This window comes from Anabrus simplex, chromosome 1, assembly GCF_040414725.1.
Source record: "Anabrus simplex isolate iqAnaSimp1 chromosome 1, ASM4041472v1, whole genome shotgun sequence".
Classification (NCBI taxonomy): domain Eukaryota; kingdom Metazoa; phylum Arthropoda; class Insecta; order Orthoptera; family Tettigoniidae; genus Anabrus; species Anabrus simplex.
In genome coordinates, this window is record NC_090265.1 from 123897355 (window position 1) to 123919767 (window position 22413).

Below are 22413 nucleotides of genomic sequence, written 5' to 3' on the forward strand. Positions count from 1 at the left end.
AGAATATTAATTACATAGAGAGAAATATATTTTTAAATGACGTTGAAGTACGAGTATGGGTATGAGTGAATGATGGATGTGATCAACAGCACATGGTGGAGCATCGCATAGAAACTGAATATGGTGACGTGATGTTCTCATTTAGTTATTTCTTCAATGACAGTTTTATTATCCCTGACAAAGGATTTAAGAGACTTCAGACTCGTTTTCTGACTTAATGAAGTAGTTTGCAAAGAACCGGAAAGGACATTAAAGAATTTTGGAATGAAGTACAAGAAATTGGGCTTTGTTATGCTAAGTTTGGGTTTGTATAACATACAACGGTGGTACATCTTACTGCGTGTTAAATATTCATGTTTAATGTTCTCAATTATATTTTTGTTTTTGTTAATATTTTTTATATTTCAAGGGCATAGAGCTGTTTTATATTAAATATATTTGCTTCAGCATATAATTTACTATTTGGAATCATTATGTTAATAAATGGAACTTTAAAAATATCAAAATATCAAGAACACTAAGAAAACACGAGATTTCTCGGACATGCTATAGAAGTCCATCGGATACCCCGAGTGCCATATTTCTAAAGCATCAACTGTATTTTCTGCTTTTTCGACTTTAGCTGTTATAGTATTCACTTCGCATGTTCTGGATATTTGTCGTTGATTGTAATATCGACAAGCTCTCTGTATGCCCCTCGATGGTTGTTTGTTCTCCTCTTCACCATGCTTTAGAGCTCTTGTCTCTTCTTGATTAATGACCAAGTGCGGTCAGTAATACATATTTGAGTATGTTGTGTTTGAATAACAGTTTCCTCACCAGCATTCAAAATATGACCTTCATAAAGTTCCACACGGTCTTGTAGTTAGTGGTTTCAGAAATACAGTATATTTGAATGTCATAACTAGAATTTGTAGATCGCTTCCACAGTCTCTCCTGGAATACGTCGTGGCGTTATTAACTAATAATTGCCATATAATATTGGTGAGTACACTTTATACTTGATACCTGTACTACGTCCTGGTAACATCCAAGTACATAAACGTATAAAAATCAAATATGGTGTTTAATTATTGTATTGACAATGGTCTTTTGTTGTTTCAGGCAAAATTGTACCGTCTTTCATCCCTAGTATTTCTCCCTCCTCTCCCATACTTCCTAGTGCAATTCATCAAATTATCAACTGCCTCAGTGAGTCATTCAGTAAGGGGATTTTTCTCTCTTAGGGATGCCACTTAATTGACTTTTAACTCCAGTAAAATGTTAGACTATCTATGTTGGAGTGGCGTACAGCAACGTGTAAAAAAGAGTTAGAACTTTCTAGTTACTCCTTATTAGCCTGTGTTGTTGGTACAGGTAACCTATTTAGTTTTAAGTTGAAATTTTGCTGGATAATTCTATCATTCACATTTGTGCATCCTTTTGACATAGGTTTCAGGTAGACAGGAACGAAACCAAACCAAACCCCATGGCGCAAAAACTCCGAAGGACCATGGCCTACCAAGTGACCGCTGCTCATCCCGAAGGCCTGCAGATTACGGTGTGTCATGTGGTCAGCACGAAGAATTCTCTCGAGCGTTATTCCCGGCTTTCTATACCGGAGCCGCTATCTCACCGTCAGGTAGCTCCTCAAATTGTAATCACATAGGCCGAGTGGACCTCGAACCAGTTCTCAGATCCAGGTAAAAGTCCCTTACCTGGCCTCGAATCGAATCCGGGGCGTGCAGGTAAAAGGCAAGCATGTTACCTCTACACTATGGGGCCGGTGATAAGGAGGAACAGTGGTTGTAAAATCACGCCTATATTTGTCAGATGGCCAAGATAAATATACGACATTCCCTTTAAACTGTGTAAAATACCCTTTATATGGCCAGTGCTCTTTCTGAGATTTGTAATGTATGTAAATTGTGTTACCCCACTTCCTCTTCTGTGGTCCGAAGCTTTCCTACTTGTGCAAGGCCACGTAACTTCGAAGTTACTGAGGTATGACTGGCACAGAATACGGCATCCAGGGTACGACCAGTGCTCATGGATGCTGTGGAAGATGGCATTCATACGATCAGTGGTGCTGCTATGTAAATGGGAAACTAGCTCTCTCTTCATAATACCAATTTGCATCACTATAGTGTTTCATTTCGTTTTGGGGTTTTCCCATAACGTTTTAAACTACTGTGGTGCTTTTCAGCAACCAAGCAGCCTTCAGCCGGATGTCTACCACACACATACTTAAACATCCGCCCCTACTCGTGACTGTCTGTCAGTTCACCCTCTCTCTCTACCACCATTCTCGGCAGTGGCCGTGTGCATCGTTTTGTCTGAGTCATGTCCAGGCTACTGTCTTGTACAAATGAGCTAATGAGTGAGTTTTCTCTTATTTCCCTCACTGAATCAGGTAATTGTATAACATGACAGAATGCCTTTCTCCACATTAGCCACATAAAAGACACCGTCACGTCATTTTTGGCAGAGTCTGCGATCAGACTTCAGCCACCTTCCTAGTCTGAAAAGCAAAGATGAGATTGAGAAAGATAGATAAGAGTGGCACACGTTTTCTAAGACTACAACAGAATAATTAGTGTTGTGCAATCATAAAATCCCAGAAATTATTTTTTAAGAAGAACGCCAATATATTACGCCTTTACTGGTGAGATGAAGTTTTTACAGTACACTATGTCTTCTGGTATTGGCTAGAATAAATTTGTTACTTTTGTTGACCTGTCTCAGCCTCACCCTTAGCTTTGACAACATCAAAGTGACGGATGTATGAGTGATGCTAATAATTCCGGTACCATTCCTAATGCAGCCAGTCCTTGTTATGAATGGTGTGAAAATATCGCTCATAGGGTCGGTTTGGTGCGTGCATCTCAGTGGGCTTGGCAGACTGTTATGTAGTAGCAACTTCTGGCCCGACGAGGAAAGCAACGGAAAACTACCTCATTCCTCATTACCCTAACATGCCTGTTCAGTGTCATCTAGGCCATCTATGACAGCTGTTGGCGGCGCTGTGGAGGACCAAACCAGTCTTCGGGCTGAATACCCACATACAAAATGCATACCAATATACAGTATTTATGACCAGGTCCATTTTCGCTAGCTGAGAAATACACTAGTGGAATATGCAGTTGGTCTGGCTTACCTCAAACTATTCCGTTTTTAGCTCTGCTGTTACGAGCCTCGCCTTGCTCCTCAGTTTAAGGACCACGAATGTATACAGGGAGAGCCCTTCATTTTATTGTCTTTGGTAGCCTGACGGTTCTTTACCACGTACCTTCGAACTGCCCAAATTCTAATTATTATTTTTCCTCCTCTTCTTTCAATCTTTCGTCATGGTACTAGTAGACGTGAATGTCCTTCAATAAAGTAACCAGTCGATCAGTATGAATTCTAGTACACACCTGCCGTTACGTTCGCATTCAGTGACACAGGAATGATTAATGCGCAACACCCCACTCCTTCAATAAAGATTACAACATCTTTCAGAGTATTTTTCACACCCCCTCTCGGATAACCCCCTGTGGGTGGGGGCGATAGAACAACACCCACGGTTCCCCTGCCTGTCGTAAGAGGCGACTAAAAGGGACCCCAGGGGCTCTGAACTTTGTAGCGTGGGTTGGCAATCATGGGGCTCTTAGCTGAGTCTTGGAATTGCTTCCACTTACTTGTGCCTGGCCCCTCACTTTCATCTATCCTTATTGACCTCACTTGATCAACTCTTGTTCTTTTCCGACTCCGACGGTATTACATATGGAGGCCTAGGGAGTCTTTCATTTTCACGCCCTTCGTGGCCCTTGTCTTCCTTTTGCCGATACCATTTTTCGAAGTGTCGGACCCCTTCCATTTTTTCTCTCTGATTAGTGTCATATAGAGAGAGGATTGTTGCCCAGTTGTACTTCCTCTTAAAACAATAATCACCACCACCACCTCTCGGATAATACTTATATTAGTAGTTAATTATTATATTATGGCCTCAACTATCGTGGGTAGGAATTATAATTCGAGGCCAAAACAGCATGCGTATCAATTTCGATGTTCCGTTTTACTTTACCAGATGACAGCTCTCTATTGTGCGAACTGTGATTGAGATTTAAATTAATTTTGTTGGGTGAGCAACAAAGATGTCATCAGAGATCTTAGAAGGACATTCCAGGAATAATTAATGAACAAGGGGAGTGTGTATGTGAGGATCTTCAAAAGGCAGAAGTATTCAGTCAGCAGTATGTAAAGATTGTTGGTTACAAGGATAATGTCGAGATAGAGGAAGAGACTAAGGCCAAAGAAGTAATAAAATTTACATATGATAACAATGACATTTACAATAAGATACAAAAGTTGAAAACTAGAAAAGCGGCTGGAATTGATAAGATTTCTGGGGATATACTAAAGACAATGGGTTGGAATGTAGTACCATATCTGAAGTACTTATTTGATTATTGTTTGGTCGAAGGAGCTATACCAGATGAATGGAGAGTTGCTATAGTAGCCCCTGTGTATAAAGGAAAGGGTGATAGACATAAAGCTGAAAATTACAGGCCAGTAAGTTTGACATGCATTGTATGTAAGCTTTGGGAAGGCATTCTTTCTGATTATATTAGTCATGTTTGTGAAATTAATAACTGGTTCGATAGAAGGCAATTCGGTTTTAGGAAAGGTTATCCCACTGAAGCTCAACTTGTAGGATTCCAGCAAGATATAGCAGATATCTTGGATTCTGGAGGTCAAATGGACTGTATCGCGATTGACCTGTCTAAAGCATTTGATAGGCTGGATCATGGGAGACTACTGGCAAAAATGAGTGCAATTGGACTAGACAAAAGAGTGACTGAATGGGTTGCTATATTTCTAGAAAATAGATCTCAGAGAGTTAGAGTAGGTGAAGCTTTGTCTGACCCTGTAATAGTTGAGAGGGGAGTTCCTCAGGGCAGTGTTATCGGACCTTTATGTTTTCTTATATATGATATGATATATAAATGATATGAGTAAAGGAGTGGAATCGGAGGTAAGGTTTTTTGCGGATGATGTTATTCTCTATAGAGTGAAAAATAAGTTACAAGATTGCGAGCAACTGCAACTCGACCTCGAAAATGTTGTGAGATGGACAGCAGGCAATGGTATGTTGATAAACGGGGCTAAAAGTCAGGTTGTGAGTTTCACAAATAGGAAAAGTCCTCTCAGTTTTAATTACTGCGTTGATGGGGTGAAAGTTCCTTTTGGGGATCATTGTAAGTATCTAGGTGTTAATATAAGGAAAGATCTTCACTGGGGTAATCACATAAATGGGATTGTAAATAAAGGGTACCGATCTCTACACATGGTTATGAGGGTGTTTAGGGGTTGCAGTAAGGATGTAAAGGAGAGTGCATATAAGTCTCTGGTAAGACCCCAACTAGAGTATGGTTCCAGTGTATGGGACCCTCACCAGGATTACCTGATTCAAGAACTGGAAAAAATCCAAAGAAAAGCAGCTCGATTTGTTCTGGGTGATTTCCGACAAACGAGTAGCGTTACAAAAATGTTGCAATGTTTGGGTTGGGAAGAATTGAGAGAAAGAAGAAGAGCTGCTCGACTAAGTGGTATGTTCCGAGCTGTCAGCGGAGAGATGGCGTGGAATGACATTAGTAGACGAGTAGGTTTGAATGGCGTTTATAAAAGTAGGAAAGATCACGATATGAAGATAAAGTTGGAATTCAAGAGGACAAACTGGGGCAAATATTCATTTATAGGAAGGGGAGTTAGGGATTGGAATAACTTACCAAGGGAGATGTTCAATAAATTTCCAATTTCTTTGAAATCATTTCGGAAAAGGCTAGGAAAGCAACAGATAGGGAATCTACCACCTGGGCGACTGCCCTAAATGCAGATCAGTATTGATTGATTGATTGATTGATTGATTGATTGATTGATTGATTGATTGATTGATTGATTGATTGATTGATTGATTGATTGATTGATTGATTGATTGATTGATTGATTGATTGATTGATTGATTGATTGATTGATTGATTGATTGACGTCGTACGATAGGGAGTGTCGTGTGCCATACTTCATAAGCCCGACTAGCTCTGCCGGGTTCGAACCTGCGATCTTGGGATGAGGTGGCCGATACTGTTCCACAGAGGAAGCTGCCAGGAAATTTATGGTGATTTAATATCAAGTTTCGAGATATGCACCCTTAGTTTCAATCAGTTATAAACGTAGTTCATTTTACACCCAGACACAGAAGGTTTTACAAATTATTGGACAGAGATTTGATGATATTGCTGTCCACTTCCGCAGTATAACAGTTAGCACGATTAGTTGCTGTCCCTCAAGCCTGGGATCAACTTCCGGTACTGCCAGATATTTAAGATTTGCGGGATGGCTGTTATGTGGTTAAAAAGGTACATGTGGCTTACCTCCATGGGAGGTGTGCTTTTTCTACCTGTGGAGCAAAGAATATCCAGGAAAGCGTTCAGTTCCGTACGTTCTGCAGCCAGGTATTTTACTTCATTCCATGTTTTCTCAATTCCGATCCGTTCGTCCCTAACAGTTCTCCTCCGTTCCTAGATCTTCCACACTTCCTCCTTCCTATTGGTTTCCATTACAAGACTGACTTTTCAACTGTTCCGCCCTGTTTTCTTAATGCATGTCCTATCCATTCCCCATTCTCTGTGTCTTATCTCTACATCGCTGGTATTCTGGTTGGCTTCCTTCAATAGGTTTTCGTTTGTTATCACTTCATACCATCTTGTATTGATGATACGCCGCAGACAGCAATTCGCGTACACTTGGAGTTGGTGTGTGATTTTACTACAGTAACAAAATTAAAAATGCCAACTACGGTACGAGTTATACTCTCTACCGCTGACGGTACATTGAAGAACTTACAAAATAATATAAGATTAGGAGGAGAGGCTAGTGAAGTACCACTCCTCTCGACATAAAAGCTCTTATCACATCTTAAAATTTCCTGTATATTCGTGATCAACAGGGGCTTCATCTTTTAAAGCAATCAGGAATATCATCACTATTGCCGATAAACTTGCTACCCTGTTGAAGCTACCTGCGATGATCACCGTTGAAGGTCTTAGCAATAATATTCTAAATTAGTGAGTATCTTCGCAATAATGAATCAAATGCCAAAGATTAGAAATTTGATTTTCTATATACAGTATATGTGTTGTACCCTTTGAGACTCGGGATATAGGCGCAATATATGTAAGTTGGATAGGATATAACTAGGCAGCCACAAACACACGATGCCCCAAGTCTTTAAGTGCTGAAACACGCGAAAATAGAATGGTAACAGATGCGTGGTTTAGGAGAATACAAGATTAAATGTACGCTACATCTGGTTACATCGCTTGCATTAGTTAACTACACAGTAGTATGCGTAAGACCAGATCCAGAAGAAGTCTCTTGGGAATGAGTCAGTGGTAACCTCGTATTATGGTTAGTACGAGAGGATGAAGTGTGACAAGTAGGTTTTGTGTAGGCCTATATAAATATACAACTCAACAAATATGAGAAACGTAAACAAGGTTACACGTGACAGACATGCATTCATTAGCCTAATGCCTGACCAACGATCGCTTTCCTGAGTACCAGATGAGTTATCAAATGACAAGCAATTAACAGATGTTGATCGTATCAAAGAGGATTCCGCCACAACTAGATCCTACATTTTACTATGATGGCGCTAATAACAAATCGTAGCATTTAACTTTTCCGCGTTTTAAGACGATGCCAGTAGAATACCCCTGTGATAAGACGTAAGGCTCCAGAGGAGAAGAAGGTAACAGCAGCCCAACAGTCAAGCAAGAGATAGCCGAACAAGGCTCGCATTATTGACCCAGACATAAGTGTGGCATGGCCGTAGGAACTACAGGTCATCGTCCCTAAAAAAAAATTGTTAGGGGCTTTACGTCGCACCGACACACATAGGTCTTATGGCGACGACATTAAAAATTTAAAGTGTCTTCTGTTTTAACTCATGGTGCATAAGAAACATAAACTGCTGGAGCAAGTTTAATGAACCAGAATAGCAACATATTGTCGTAGAAAAGAATGAACTATCATCCAGTAAGGCCTCGGCAATTCCAGGTGGGCGGTACCGAGACTATCTCCAATAGAAAAACGCGGACTTACGGAATTACATGAAAACGCCTGTGTACACAAAACATTTACTGATGTTAAACATTAAAACACAGTAGCGTAGAAAATAAATTAATACAGATTGACTTACATCAAAAGAAATTAAAAATTGTCTCTTGTAAATAAAAACTACACTACCTACTTAACATTGCAATGCCTATTTCAGTAGTGATGAATAGAAATGCACCCATTTCATTACATTTTTTAAAAATGTGATGAAGATGATGATGATGACTGCTGTTTTAAGGTCATCGGTCCAAAAAATGTAATGTCTCTTCTGTTTTAACTCATAGTGAACAAAACACAAACTGCTCGAACAAATGTAATGGACCAGAACCACGTGTAGTACTGCGTTCAAGGACAATGTCAACAAACACGTCTCCCGTGCATTGTGTTCAGCTTTCACCACGAACATGGCACTCGCGCACTGAAACTGTTGATTTCTAATTTATGTTACCAGAACTTCATTTTTTCTGGTCGGATCTATGAGAATATCGAACTATGGAGACCTACTTTACTCCCAATACTCTTCAGAAATGTAGTGCTATGGCGTACCATGTGACATGCGAATAAACTCATACCAATTGTTCGAAGTGATCACCTTGCGCTTGTATGCAGGCTTCATTTCTCCTAATCCAGTCGTGACACATTCGAGCTAAGACACCAGGATTGTTCCGAATATCCTCCATTGCTTGAAAAATACCTTCTCAGGAGTCATCCAAAGTCGTTACTTCAGTTCTGTTTACTCTGTTGTTTATGTCTCCCCAAACATAAAAATCCACTGGAATAATGTCTGGAAATTTGACGGGGGGGAGGGAGTAATTGAAGGAAATTTCTGACCCAAATGATAGGCACACCAAGCGGCTTACATGAGGTGGCGCATCATCATGTAAAAACCACACGATTCTACGTAGTTGAAGCGATTCGTCCTCTAAACGCTTTAGTAAGGTATCTATCAGGAGCTCCAAGAAAGCTACACCTATCAACCGTGCATGTAAGACGATTTGTTCAAGTAACCGACCTCCTACTACACCCATCCAGATATTTATTGGTAACCGGTGCTGGAAGTTGCCTTGACGTACTGCGTGGGTATTTTCCACAGCCCATGAGTGAGTGCTGTGCATATTAATCACTCCTTGTTGTGTGAAAAATGCCTCATCTGTAAATAATACACTACGCAGAACCGTGTGGCTTTTTACACAGTGGTGCACCACCTCATGTAAGCTGCTTAGTGCGTGTCAGAAAGTCTGCATTGCGGGCTTGATCAGTTAACCAGCGGCAGAAATCCACTCTTGGTTGGTAATCACCTACTAAGAGACACTGCACTCGTTGAATGTGGTAAAGGTACTTTCGCTCTTCATGCAATGTCCTAAGGACGGTCCAAATTAGTACACCAACGGCACGTGTTATACTACGATTACTGCGCCCGGGAACATCATTTACCTTTGCCAGGATATCTTCTTCCGCGTCCAGGATTGCACGTGGCCGTTGAGACCCTCGGCTTTCTTAGCGTGATGTAACACAACTAGTGTCGGGAACATGCTGTACTCCATCAAGTATGGTTGCTGGAATTGGCACCCGTCTTTTGGGAAACCATTTCCATTAGATTCGCATTCTGTTGTGCCTGACGATATGCTTTCAGCATATCAACGTATTCGTGGTTTTCATACACTGGCATTATTCAAATACTACTACGTAACTCGCGTACGACTAATACGGACGGTAATTCGCCTCTGGACAGCTGTTATTCAGGTGAAGGTAAGGCAGGAAGCTCATAACTCTATTTCGGTTTAATGGAGGGGGAGGGAACCCATCTAACCACATCCCGTCGCTAGGAACAGTAGAACTCCGAGCAGGCACGTGGCATTTCTAGCACTGTTACCGAACTGCTTACTTTGAGTGTTCTCCCACAGAGTGACTTCATTAACATGGATTTGGGGGAGAACCACCCGTCGTATGCAGAAGCATGTCGGACCTCATTTCCTCTGTTTGTTTTATTGTACGACACAGCGCAAACACGAAGCCTATAGGACGTCCAGCTAGCCTGATAGACATCTCTAAATACCATAAGGAAAACATTTATTCCCGCTAAACTGCGCATACTTTACAATGCGATTTGGGCGTATTTCAGCTCTTACTGATCTGAGTCATCGTGTTCGCGGCTGCCTAGTTATACCCCACTCACCCTCTATACGGTAAATATGTACACTATTTGGAGGTACGGTATATACGGAGTTATTTGGTAATTTGTGAAAAATACAATCTGGCAAATGTCTCCGTTACTACTCCATGTTCCATAAATCGGATGAACCAAAAACGACCGGGAATTAAATTTTGCACAATTACAATCTATCACAAATATCACAAATAATGCACAATGTTTCAATACAGCTAATATTAATGGAGAAATTCGGGATTCCCTGTTTTGGCATCCTTAATATTACTAAGTCACTGTATACTAAGACCGGTCGAGTTAGCCGTGCGGTTAGGGGCGCGCAGCTGTGAGCTCGCATCCGGGAGATTGTAGGTTCGAATCCCACTGTCGACAGCCCTGAAGATGGTTTTCCGTGGTTTCCCATTTTCACACCAGGCAAATGCTGGGGCTGTACCTTAATTAAGGCCCGCTTCCTTCCCATTCCTAGGCCTTTCCTGTCCCATCGTCGCCATAAGACCTATCTGTGTCCGTGCGACGTTAAGCAAATAGCAAAAAATCTAATTAAACAATATATATCCTAGTGCATAACCCGGATATCTCTGAACTTAAACACCGAGTTTCAAGAAATTCTATTAATCCTTGCGCATATGCAAAGGAGAATTTACTTGTTCCTTACACCCCAGATTCCCTTAGATGGTGGTTGTTATTATTTTGTTTTTGAAAATGCTATTTGTTCGGAGCGTAGACCTCGAGAGATCGTTTACCCCTACTTGTAGCATATGATATGAACCTGCATATAATTGGAATTGCGGAAGTGTAGAGTGTTGAATGTGAGGAAAGGAACGTTAAGGACGACATAAACACCCAGTGCCCAGGCCGAGGATATTAATCATTTACAATTAAAAAACCCTGACCCAGCCGCGAATCGAACCCGGGTCCGCCAGGTGAGAGGCCGACCCGTTGCCCCCTACACCGCTGGGCAGGACTAGATGGTGGTTTATTTTTATTTGTGCGTACTTCCTAGAATGACGGGCTGCTTAAATCTGACAAAGTATACCATAATACCGTAATATTGAATGTACATGTTTAAACCTTGAAGTGTTTCCTGGAGTTAGTCCTTCTCGTATGCAGTTCTATAGAGGTCTCTCTGCTCTGCAAGTTTCAAAAGTGTGCATATAAACTCGCTAGGCGCCTCCACCAGGCAAATGCTGGGGCTGTACCTTAATTAAGGCCACGGCCGCTTCCTTCCCACTCCTAGCCCTTTCCTGTCCCATCGTCGCCGTAAGACCTATCTGTGTCAGTGCGACGTAAAACAACTATGCTCCCCTCCACTTTAATCAATAATGAACAAGACTCATCATACTAAGCAGGTGGATATAAGTGTAAACATTAAATAGTGGTTAAGGTGTACGAAGATGGAGCATAAAACGCCTTGCATTCGCATAAGAAAGCAGTCATAATACGTAAAGAATAATACGGCAAAGGAGGAGTCCATTTAAGTTGTTTCTTTGCTTTAAAAGTGGGTGATTTGACCATCCAAAATATCAATTCTGACCCCTCACATGGGATAAAATCAGAAAGCTCTCTCTCTCTCTCTCTCTCTCTCTCTCTCTCTCTCTCTCTCTCTCTCTCTCTCTCTCTCTCTCTCTCTCTCTCTCTCTCTGAGCCCAATGTAATGTCTTAAGAACGGTTGGTTTATGACCCTTAAGGCCAAAGTTTTGTGTGGTTAGAATATACAGGGTGTTAGGTGTATACCTGCAGATATTTCTTCTAGCAATAGAGAACGATGTGACGAACCACTATATGTCAAACTTTTAGTAATTCTCGGAAGTTATTTTCGAGAGCAAAGAGATACGATGTTTTTAGAATAGGTAGTATGCCTTGTTCATGTGAATGAATAGCTTCCTTTTGAGAACAGGCGAGTCACGTGCCATGCGTGCCAAACTGGTTTCTGTTTATGTTTACGTGCACTGCTGAACGCTACCTATGCAATGCACGAGATGTTACGTAACATACTTGTCAAACTGGTTTTATGTTTAAGAGCAACTGAGCTACGATAACAGCTGAAGGTGGCTACTACAGCAGCGTATGCCTTGTTACGTTACATTCTCGCCAGACTGGTTTCGTAGTTGTCAGTATTCAGTTTCCGTCTTAGGGGCTTCAGACAACCCTGGTCATCGGTTTCGGACCCTGGAGATGTACCGAATTCTCAGCGTTAATACTGGTTCATTTGCTGTTATGTCCTTTAAGAGATTGGGATATGTGTGGTCATCAGCCCCGTGGTCTAGTGAGTATGGAAATGACCTGAAAACCTGAATCGGTGCGGGACCTGTACGAGCGTGTGATATAATTATTGGTTGGGATAGGCGCGCCGGGACGTGAAATACAGTAGATCCCCGTTGTGCATTACGTAAAGGTAGAAGAAAGTTATCAGGTCCTTACGCCAACGAAAGCAGTCATGGGATGCCCAAATGAGTAGCATCGGAAATGAATTATCGAAACACATCGAACGTTTAGTTTCAAAGGAATATTGGACATGTTATACAACTAAATAAATTAAACGTACCTACATTTCGTGCCTCCTTCCGGGCTGAGTTGCTCAGACGGTTGAGGTGCAGGCCTTTTGACTCCAACTTTACAGGTTCGAACCTGGCCCAGTCCGGTGGTATTTGAAGGTGCTCAAATACTGTAGGTCAGCCTCGTGTCGGCAGATTTTCTGGTACATAAAAAGAACTAGTGCGGGACTAAATTCGGGCACATCAGCGTCTCAGAAAACCGTAGAAGTAGTTAGTGGGACGTAAAGCACTTAACGTTATTATTATTATTATTATTATTATTATTATTATTATTATTATTATTATTATTATTATTATTATTATTATTATTAGGTTATTAAAAGCTGAAATACGTGGAAGAAAATAGTAAAATATGCGTGGTTTAAGAAGAAACAAGATGAAATGTATGTCACGTGAGTTAGCATCGGTCGCAGTAGTTACCTACAGATTACTATGCGTAAAACGAGAACCAGGTCAAGCTCGTGGGGATGAGTCAGCTGTAATCTCGTATTGTGTATAAACATCAAACATACACATCAACAAATATAAGAAACATAAACAAGGTTACACGTTAGAGACATGTAGCTATTAACTTGAACGCCAGGCCGACGGTCGCTTTCATGAGTACAGATGAGTTATCAAATTATACACAATCCACAGATGTCGAACATATCTAAGAAGATTCCGCCACAACTATATTACATTTTACTATGATGGTGCTAATAACAAATCGCAGCAGCTATTGGCTTTACGTCGCACCTACACAGATAGGCCTTATGGCGACGATGGGACTGGAACGGGCTAGGACAGGGAAGGAAGCGGCCGTGGCCTTAATTAAGGTACAGCACCAGCATTTGCCTGATGTGAGAATGGGAAACCACGGAAAACCATCTTCTGGGCTGCCGAGAGTGGGGTTCGAACCCATTATCTCCCGAATAATGGATACTGGCCACACCGAAATGAAATGTCGTATGGCTTTTAGTGCCGGGAGTGTCCGAGGACAAGTTCAGCTCGCCAGATGCAGGTCTTTTGATTTGACTCCCCTAGGCGACCTGCGCGTCGTGATGAGGATGAAATGATGATGAAGATGGCACATACACCCAGTTCCCGTGCCAGCAAATTTAACCAATTAAGGTTAAATTTCCGACCCTCCCGGGAATCGAACACGGTACCCCTGTGACCAAAGGCCAGCACGCTAACCATTTAGCCATGGAGCCGGACTTAAGCGACTGCAGCTATCGAGCTCGGTAAATCGCAGCAGATTACGCTACTGCGTGTTGAGATGATGTCGGTAGAATACAGTATACCTGTTAAGACATAAGGCTGCAGTAGAAGAAGAAGGTAACGAGAGCCACATAGTCAAGCAGCACACAGCTGAACAAAGTGCACATTAGTGACACAGACATAAGAGTGGCGTGGTCGCGGGAACTACAGTCGCATTCGTAACACTCTGTTGTAGAAAAATAATGAACATACAGTACGGGCTCCGTAATTCCAGGTGGACGGTAACAAGACTTATCTCGAATAGAAAAGTACGGATTTACGAACGTACACGAAAACGCCTGTGAACAACATAATGTACCTACTGTATGTTAAACATTACAGTACAACAGTTTAGAAAACAAAAACATACAGACTGCATTAAAAGAAATGTTAAACTTCCTTTTGTAAATTAACAAAACACTCTAGGCAATCTTCTTAAGTTAAATGTTAACTTATAGTTCCTATTTCAGTAATGATGAATATAAAACGATTATTTTATTGAATATTTATACGTGACGACGACGACGACGATGATGATGATGATGATGATGATGATGATGATGATGATGATGATGATGATGATGATTGCTGTCTTAATATCATCGGCCCTTAAAACGCAAAGTGTCCTCTGTTTTAACTCGTAGGGAATAAGAAACCAAAATATAAATTGCTGGAAGCCTTTCCCGATAGATTCATGAAGGGCGACCCGTGTTCTGTTCTGCCACACGATACACTAGAAGCATATAATGGTATTCGTGGTATTCATACACTGGCATTATTCAAATACTACTACTACGAAGTAACTCGCGTACTAGTACGGATGATAATTCGCATCTCTGACAGCTGTTATTCAGGTCAAGGTCAGACAGACCGGTTTCATGTAGGGGCGGGGAACCCGTCCAGCCACAGCAGACAACCGGCATGTGACAGGTCTAGTGCTTTTGTCGAACTGCTTACGTGCAATATTCTCCCACAGTGCGATTTCAATATCATGGTCTTTTGGGAGTCCAACTCGCCGTATGCAGAAACAACCCGTGTTGACGTGTACGTAAATAAAGTTTATTACGTCAACGAAAGAATGCATGGGATAGAATTTCAAAGTGAGTAGTATCGGAATTGAAATGTCAAAACACATCGAACGTTTTACTTCATACCAGTAAGGGACATGTTATAAACATAAATTAATTAAACGTACCTTCCTTTCGTGCTTCCAACCGAAGAGAACATGTTTAAATGTAAATGAGAACCTTCTAGCTTACTGCTGATTTTGCAGTGCCTATTCAACGTATCAAAATAAACGTTGCCAGGCTGAGTGGCTCAGACGGTTCAAGCACTGGTTTCATGAACTTAGCAGGCTCGATCCTGGCTCAGTCCGCTGGTATTTGAAGGTGCTCAAATACGACCGCTTCTGATCGGTAGATTTACGGGCACGTTAAAGAATACCTGTGGGAAAAATTCCGACACCGCACGTCTCCATTGGCACGTGAAGATTTATTATTATTATTATTATTATTATTATTATTATTATTATTATTATTATTATTATTTATTATTATTGGGCGAGTTGGCCGTGCGATTAGCTTGCATCCGTCGAAAAGCCACTAACAATATTATTATAAAAACTGTGTTAGTCTATTATTACTGACTATTATGAAAATAAAAGTTAATCGCCCCACTCAAACTTCGTAGCTCGTAATCTGTCAGAAAACACTAAAGAAAATAGTGAACTTTTAACAGGTCCGAATTATTATTAATATTATAATTGCAGACATGTCTCCGAAATTACCGAAGCATGTACTTACAACTTGTTTTACGTCGCACCGACACAAATAGGTCTTACGGCGACGATGGGAGAGAAAAGGGATACAAGTGGGAAGGAAGCGTTCGAAGTCTAATAAAGGTTCAGTTCCAGCATTTCCCTGATGTGAAAATGGGAAACTACGGAAAACCATCTTCCCGGCTACCGACAGTGGAGTTCGAACCCACTATCACCAGAATACAAGCTCACAGCTGCGCGCCCCTAACCGCACGATCAACTTACTCTAAGCTCCAATGCCGGTCTGCGTAGCTCGGACGATAGAGCGCTGGTCTTCTGATCCCACCTTGGCAGGTTCGATGGCGGCTCAGTTCGGTGGTATTTGAAGGTGCTGAAATACGCCAGTCTCGTGTCTGTGGATTTACTTGCATTTAAAAAAGTACTGCTTTACAAAATTCTGGCACTTCAGCGTCTTCGAAAACCGTGAAAATTAGTTAGTGGAACGTAAAGACATTAGTAGTAGTAGTAGTAGTAGTAGTAGTAACATTATTATTACGGACGTTTTAATTAAACGGGTCCGTTACGTTACCTATCGGCATTTACTGTCCAGTAATTAGCCTTCTGTCCACCTCTGTGGTATAGTGGTTAGTGTGATTAGCTGCCAACCCCCGGAGGCCCGTTTTCCATTCCCAGCTCCGCCACGAAATTTGAAAAGTGGTACGAGGGCTGGAACGGGGTCCACTAAGCCTCGGGAGGTCAAATGGGTAGAGGTGGTTCGATTCCCACCTCAGCCATCCTGAACGTGGTTTCCCGTAGTTTCGCACTTCTCCAGGCAAATGCCGGGATGGTATCTAACTTAAGGCCACGGCCGCTTCCTTCCCTTTCCTTGTCTATCCCTTCCAATCTCCCCATTCCCTCGCAAGGCCTACACAAGACCCCTGTTCAGCATAGAAGGTGAGGCCGCCTGGGCGAGGTACTGGTCATTCTGCCCAGTTGTATCCCCCGACCCAATGTCTCACGCTCCAGGACACTGCCCTTCAGGCGGTAGAGGTGGGATCCCTCGCTGAGTCCGAGGGAAAACCAACCCTGGAAGGTAAACAGATTAGGAAAAAGAAGAATAAGCCTTCTATTAGAAATGCCCGGCGGCAATTCCACAGTACACCGAGCTCGATAGCTGCAGTCGCTTAACTGCGGCCAGTATCCAGTATTCGGGAGATAGCAGGTTCGAACCCCACTGTCGGCGGCCCTGAATATGATTTTCCGTGGTTTCCCATTTTTTACCAGGCAAATGCTTGGGCTGTACCTTAATTAAGGCCACGGCCGCTTCCTTCCCACTCCTAGCCCTTTCCTGTCCCATCGTCGCCATAAGACCTATTTGTGTCGGTGCGACGTAAAGCATCTAGCAAAAGAAATCCACAGTAGCTATTTTTCCTTCGAGCAATGTTCACGCATGGTTGCAACTACGGTTTTTGAAATCTGTCTCATTAATAACAATATGACTGAATACTTACACACTTTTCTTTCAGTGTCCACCGTCCTTTCATTGACCTGAAAAGTTTATGAATGAGCATAGACAACTCGCATTGTCTATTGTCAGAAATTCATCGTAGACTGTCGCAATAACAGCACAGAAATGTTGCGCTCATTTTTCATTTACTTATTAACTATTTCCTTTCATTTTGTCAGCTTGGATCACTGAGTAATGGCATTGACGTCTTATAAATCACACACAACTACACAATACTTTATTCGCACATATGTGCTGGTGCGTATCTTCGAGGTCACTGTAAGGATCCTGTGTACATTTCATACAGAGTACCCTAGACCGGTTTTCGAGTACAGCAAGTGGCCTGGCACGTGAGTCATCCTATCCTACTTGCCAAGCCTTTAGGGGAAGTGCACAACAACATGTGTTGGCCTGCGATAAGAAACAGGTTCAACAAGCCCTAGACTCTGCTACCGTACTTCCACTACGCGTGGACAGAATGACGTAACCGGCATTTCCTGCTACGGCCGTTCAAAACACATTAGGTCCTGAAATATTTGGCTCAGTTATGGGCAAACTAATAGGACAAGATAAAAAGTACATAGCATATATTGTGAGATGTCTTTTTCTTTGCCCACTAGCTTAATATCTGCACGTATACACCTAACACCCTGTATATGGGAATTTCTTCATTTGCTTCATGTCGGTTTCCAAATGTAAATTCCGACACAACGTGTAGGGTTTTATCAGAACTACGCCAACAAAAAATCAGATGGATGGTTCTTCGTTTTACTTTAAGTACAATGGTGCAATCGGATTGTTGCAGAAAAATCTTCTTTTCGACAAAAAAAAGTTACGTCCTGATTCAAGTTGACGGACTCGCCATATTTGCTTTGGCAAAGAACAAGCCACTGTCGTGCTTCAGGGAAGAGAAGGGGAGGGAGGGGAAGTGGGTGTATGATGGAGACAGAGGAAATGCTCCGCGTGGGCCAGAACACAAGCCATTGCGTGCTTCAGGGAAGGGAAGGGGAGGGAGGGGAATTGAGGTGCATGATGGAGCCAGAGATAATGCTCCGCGCGGGCCAGAGCTTAAGCCGCCGCGTGCTTCAGGGAAGAGAAGGAGAGGGAGGGGAAGTGGGTGTATGATGGAGACAGAGGAAATGCTCCGCGTGGGCCAGAACAGAAGCCATTGCGTGCTTCAGGGAAGGGAAGGGGAGGGAGGGGAAGGGGAAGTGAGTGTATGATGGAGACAGAGATAATGCTCCGCGAGAGCCAGAGCATAAGCCGCTTCGTGCTTCAGGGAAGAGAAAGGGAGGGAGGGGAAGTGGTTTCTATGATGGAGACAGAGGTAAAGCACCGCGCGGGCCAGAGCACAAGCCGCTGCGTGCTTCAGGGAAGAGAAGCGGTTGGAGGGGAAGTGGTTTCTATGATGGAGACATAGATAATGCTCCGCGCATTTGCACAAGTTTCCTCGTTCGACTCGCATAGGATTGTCCTTGTCTCTTAGTGGAAATATCCACAGTTCGTTTATTAAACAGCCGTAACTGCACGCATAGTACAAGAGTATACTATAAATACGACACACTTGTTAGTCAAAGAATGCACCAGATCGTCTGGTGCTCGCAGTAACGTTCTTGATTATTTAACATGCTCCGGGCCATGCTGTCATCTCACGACTGTGTATACCTTCACGGTTATGTAGACCAAAGGTATCCACGAAATGTCACTGTAATATTTGTCCCAAATGGAACATAATAATTGCTTTTACACCAATAAAGTGCAAAATTCGCGGTACTGAAACCTTGGTGGTCCATAAAGGATACCTACCTTCCTTACCTATCAGCAATCAGCATGAGATCTGTCTCTTGGGTCGTTACGGGCTCTTCGTCATTTGCTGAGGTAAGGTGGGGTTTCATATGCCTACTCTATCTACTGAAATGAAAGGTCTTTTAAGAAATATTTTTAATTAAAGAAATAACGAATACAAATTTTGAAATCAATACATAATTTGGACTCACCTTGACAAATTAACAACGCAATAATTACAACACTGAGGATCAGAATACTGGTTTGAGCCTTTCACTTAACTGCCCGACGGGCATCCTTACTAGAATCCATTGTCACAAATTATAAATGAAGAAAAGAAAGTCTGGAAATCCTTAAATTCGGCTTCCATGTGAGACTGCATGTACCATCATAATGATTCTTGATGGTCCAGCCCTCTTAACACGAACTCTGGACTCTGGGTATAATTAAGGCAGTCCAATCGGTGTGTGCCACACAGTAGTTGTACGGCATGGACCCTTAATTGAATCGATATGACCTGCGACTATGTCATGGACCGACATCTAAATTTCTAATTTACTTCAGGGAAGTCATTGTGATGATGACCGCAAGGAAAATGATGCTATAGTGGCATATGACCCTAATCTAAGTCACTGAGGTTGATGACCCCATGACCATGTAAGTTTCTAAGCTGAAGGCTAAACACAATTAAGTTACAGCGGTTGATGACCAAAGTTTCTATTTTACTAATCCCAGCTCATTTAATGCTCAATCAATCAAAGTCAAATAATACAACAACAACAAAGCTCACAATACTTTGTGGCAGTAAAATTCATTACTATCGGACATGTCCCCTTAAGCGTTATGTTAACATTTGAACTTTCCCAGAAAAACAAACTAAGATTTCCAGAATGCCCCTTCAAGTTATTCACTTGGTTTTAAGTTATTTCACAAATACGGTTTCCACTAAGTTTAATAATTTAATAAATTTAAATTATTTTTTGAATCTTAATTAACAACAAATTCTATCTTCCCGGACGAATGGTTGCTTTCACAAGTGCCTATTCGAATTCTGACTTTGATCGTTTATCGTCTTTTGTTATCCTGCACCTGGAAGAAAACTTACATCATATATTTCTAGTATTATATCTTCTTTCATGACATCACATTTTAAGTTCACTCTAATACTAGCAATTATTAATACTTGGATAACCTTGATAATGTCTGACTCGTTGGCTGAATGGTCAGCGTACTGCCCTTCGGTTCAGAGGGCCCCGGGTTCGATTCCCGGCCGGGTCGGGGATTTTAACCTTAATTGGTTAATTCCATTGGCCCGGGGGCTGGGTGTTTGTGCTGTCCCCAACATCCCTGCAACTCACACACCACACATAACACTATCCTCCACCACAATAACACGCAGTTACCTAAATATGGCAGATGCCGCCCACCCTCATAGGAGGGTCTGCCTTACAAGGGCTGCAATCGGCTAGTAATAGCCACACGAAATTATTATTATTACCTTGATAATTAAGTATAAAACAAAATCTGCATAAGTAACTCGCCGTAAAATGTAAGCCAATTACTATGTCATTTCCCAACATGATATTTCCATAAAGCTTTGTGCACCCCTCAAAATAAATCACAGATATCTTGCACTACCTTCACCAATTCAAACAGAAAATTTTACGTCAGATAAAAACATCTTAATTTGACACCACAAATACAGACAATAACTTCACGGAAAATGACGATCTACTTTTTACATCATATCACTTCGTAACCCTCACTATTGACTATTTACAACACATTTCACGGCACTCGTAATAATTTATAAAATTTATCCAAGCAGAAAAAGAAACAAATGATCTTTCGTTATATTTCTGACATTCACGAAACAAATGAGTGACCACACTGCGTCATAAATACCCACTACAAATACATATAAGTTTGATATCATAAAACAAGATATAATAGGCTGTGAGATGGCATTTCACCTACCTTAACTGCACGTCAGATTTCATTTCTGGCTCAGCAGCACCCCTCTGGCATTTTATTTAGCCATTTTAATATTTCTGGCTTCACATTTGGTTTTATTCGTGTTTCTTTCCTGGAAAATAAAGCATAAAAAAGAAATGCTCTTTACTCGATGTCTTGGCAGATCAAACTCGAATGATTGGGTTTGTTGCCCGCACATGAAATACTTTTCTTTACAAAACCATAATTATATTTTCACCAATATTACTTCGGTATCTTAACCGTCCTTACATCAGATCAATTCTGTACCTCCACTTGGAATCAAGACCCCGGCCACATCGGCCAAAATCTCTATTTGCTGGACTTAGTCTATTTCTCGACGATCGATTGACTCAACAGTATATCCTTCTCTAGCGAGCTTCAATGATACAGTGTAGAGTGATTTCAAGATGGCGTCCCCTCTTATTTATAGATTCTGTACCCCCTCTCTCTGGCATTTTTTCTTGCCGCCAAAAAAATCTGGGTACTTTTCCGACTTTGTGGAAATGTATTTAAAGCATATTTTGCTGTAACCAAGTACTTGCTAACCTGCTAGTGACATTGTTTATGAACATTTAAAAACATCTCATACCAAATTAACTGTCTAATTGACCTCATTTGATAGGCACTGTATTCTGACGACTCAGCGTGGGTAAAATAGACACGCGCGTTCCTTCCTGAAAAATCCACAGAAATGGCTTATCAATCTGAAATCTGTCTTACAAAAGACCACCAAATTAATTCAAACAACTTCAGTGAGCAAAGACATCACGCACGAAAGTGTTAGACAAACAAAACACATACGGAAGCGCTGCGACGTAGCAGAAAAAATATTTCGTGCTATTTCTTAATTTAACGCAGATGTTTATACTTTCTTTGAGTAAAAAGAATTATTATATTCCATTTGGGACAAATTATTCCCCTTTCATTGCTAATTTCTTTATTTAAATATACTTATTTTACCAAAACTTTGTTCTGTATCCATCCACATGTGTGGATGACGTCACATCTCATAGCGTGGGAAAGAAAACGGCCATCTTCCTGCCTCGTGTCGCCTCTGCGATATAATTATATATTGAAACTTCTCATTACAATTGACATGGGGCCTCATGTGGTAACTTTTAAGACTCAAAAATTCTTGGGACACAAAGGTCATGGGTTCAGTACTTACGGGCCGCAAACGGGACTCCTTTATGTTGTATCCCTCTGCTCGCGCCGTCTTTTGTTTGTTTCTTGAGGTCCATGGAATGCACTGACCAATGGGACTTAC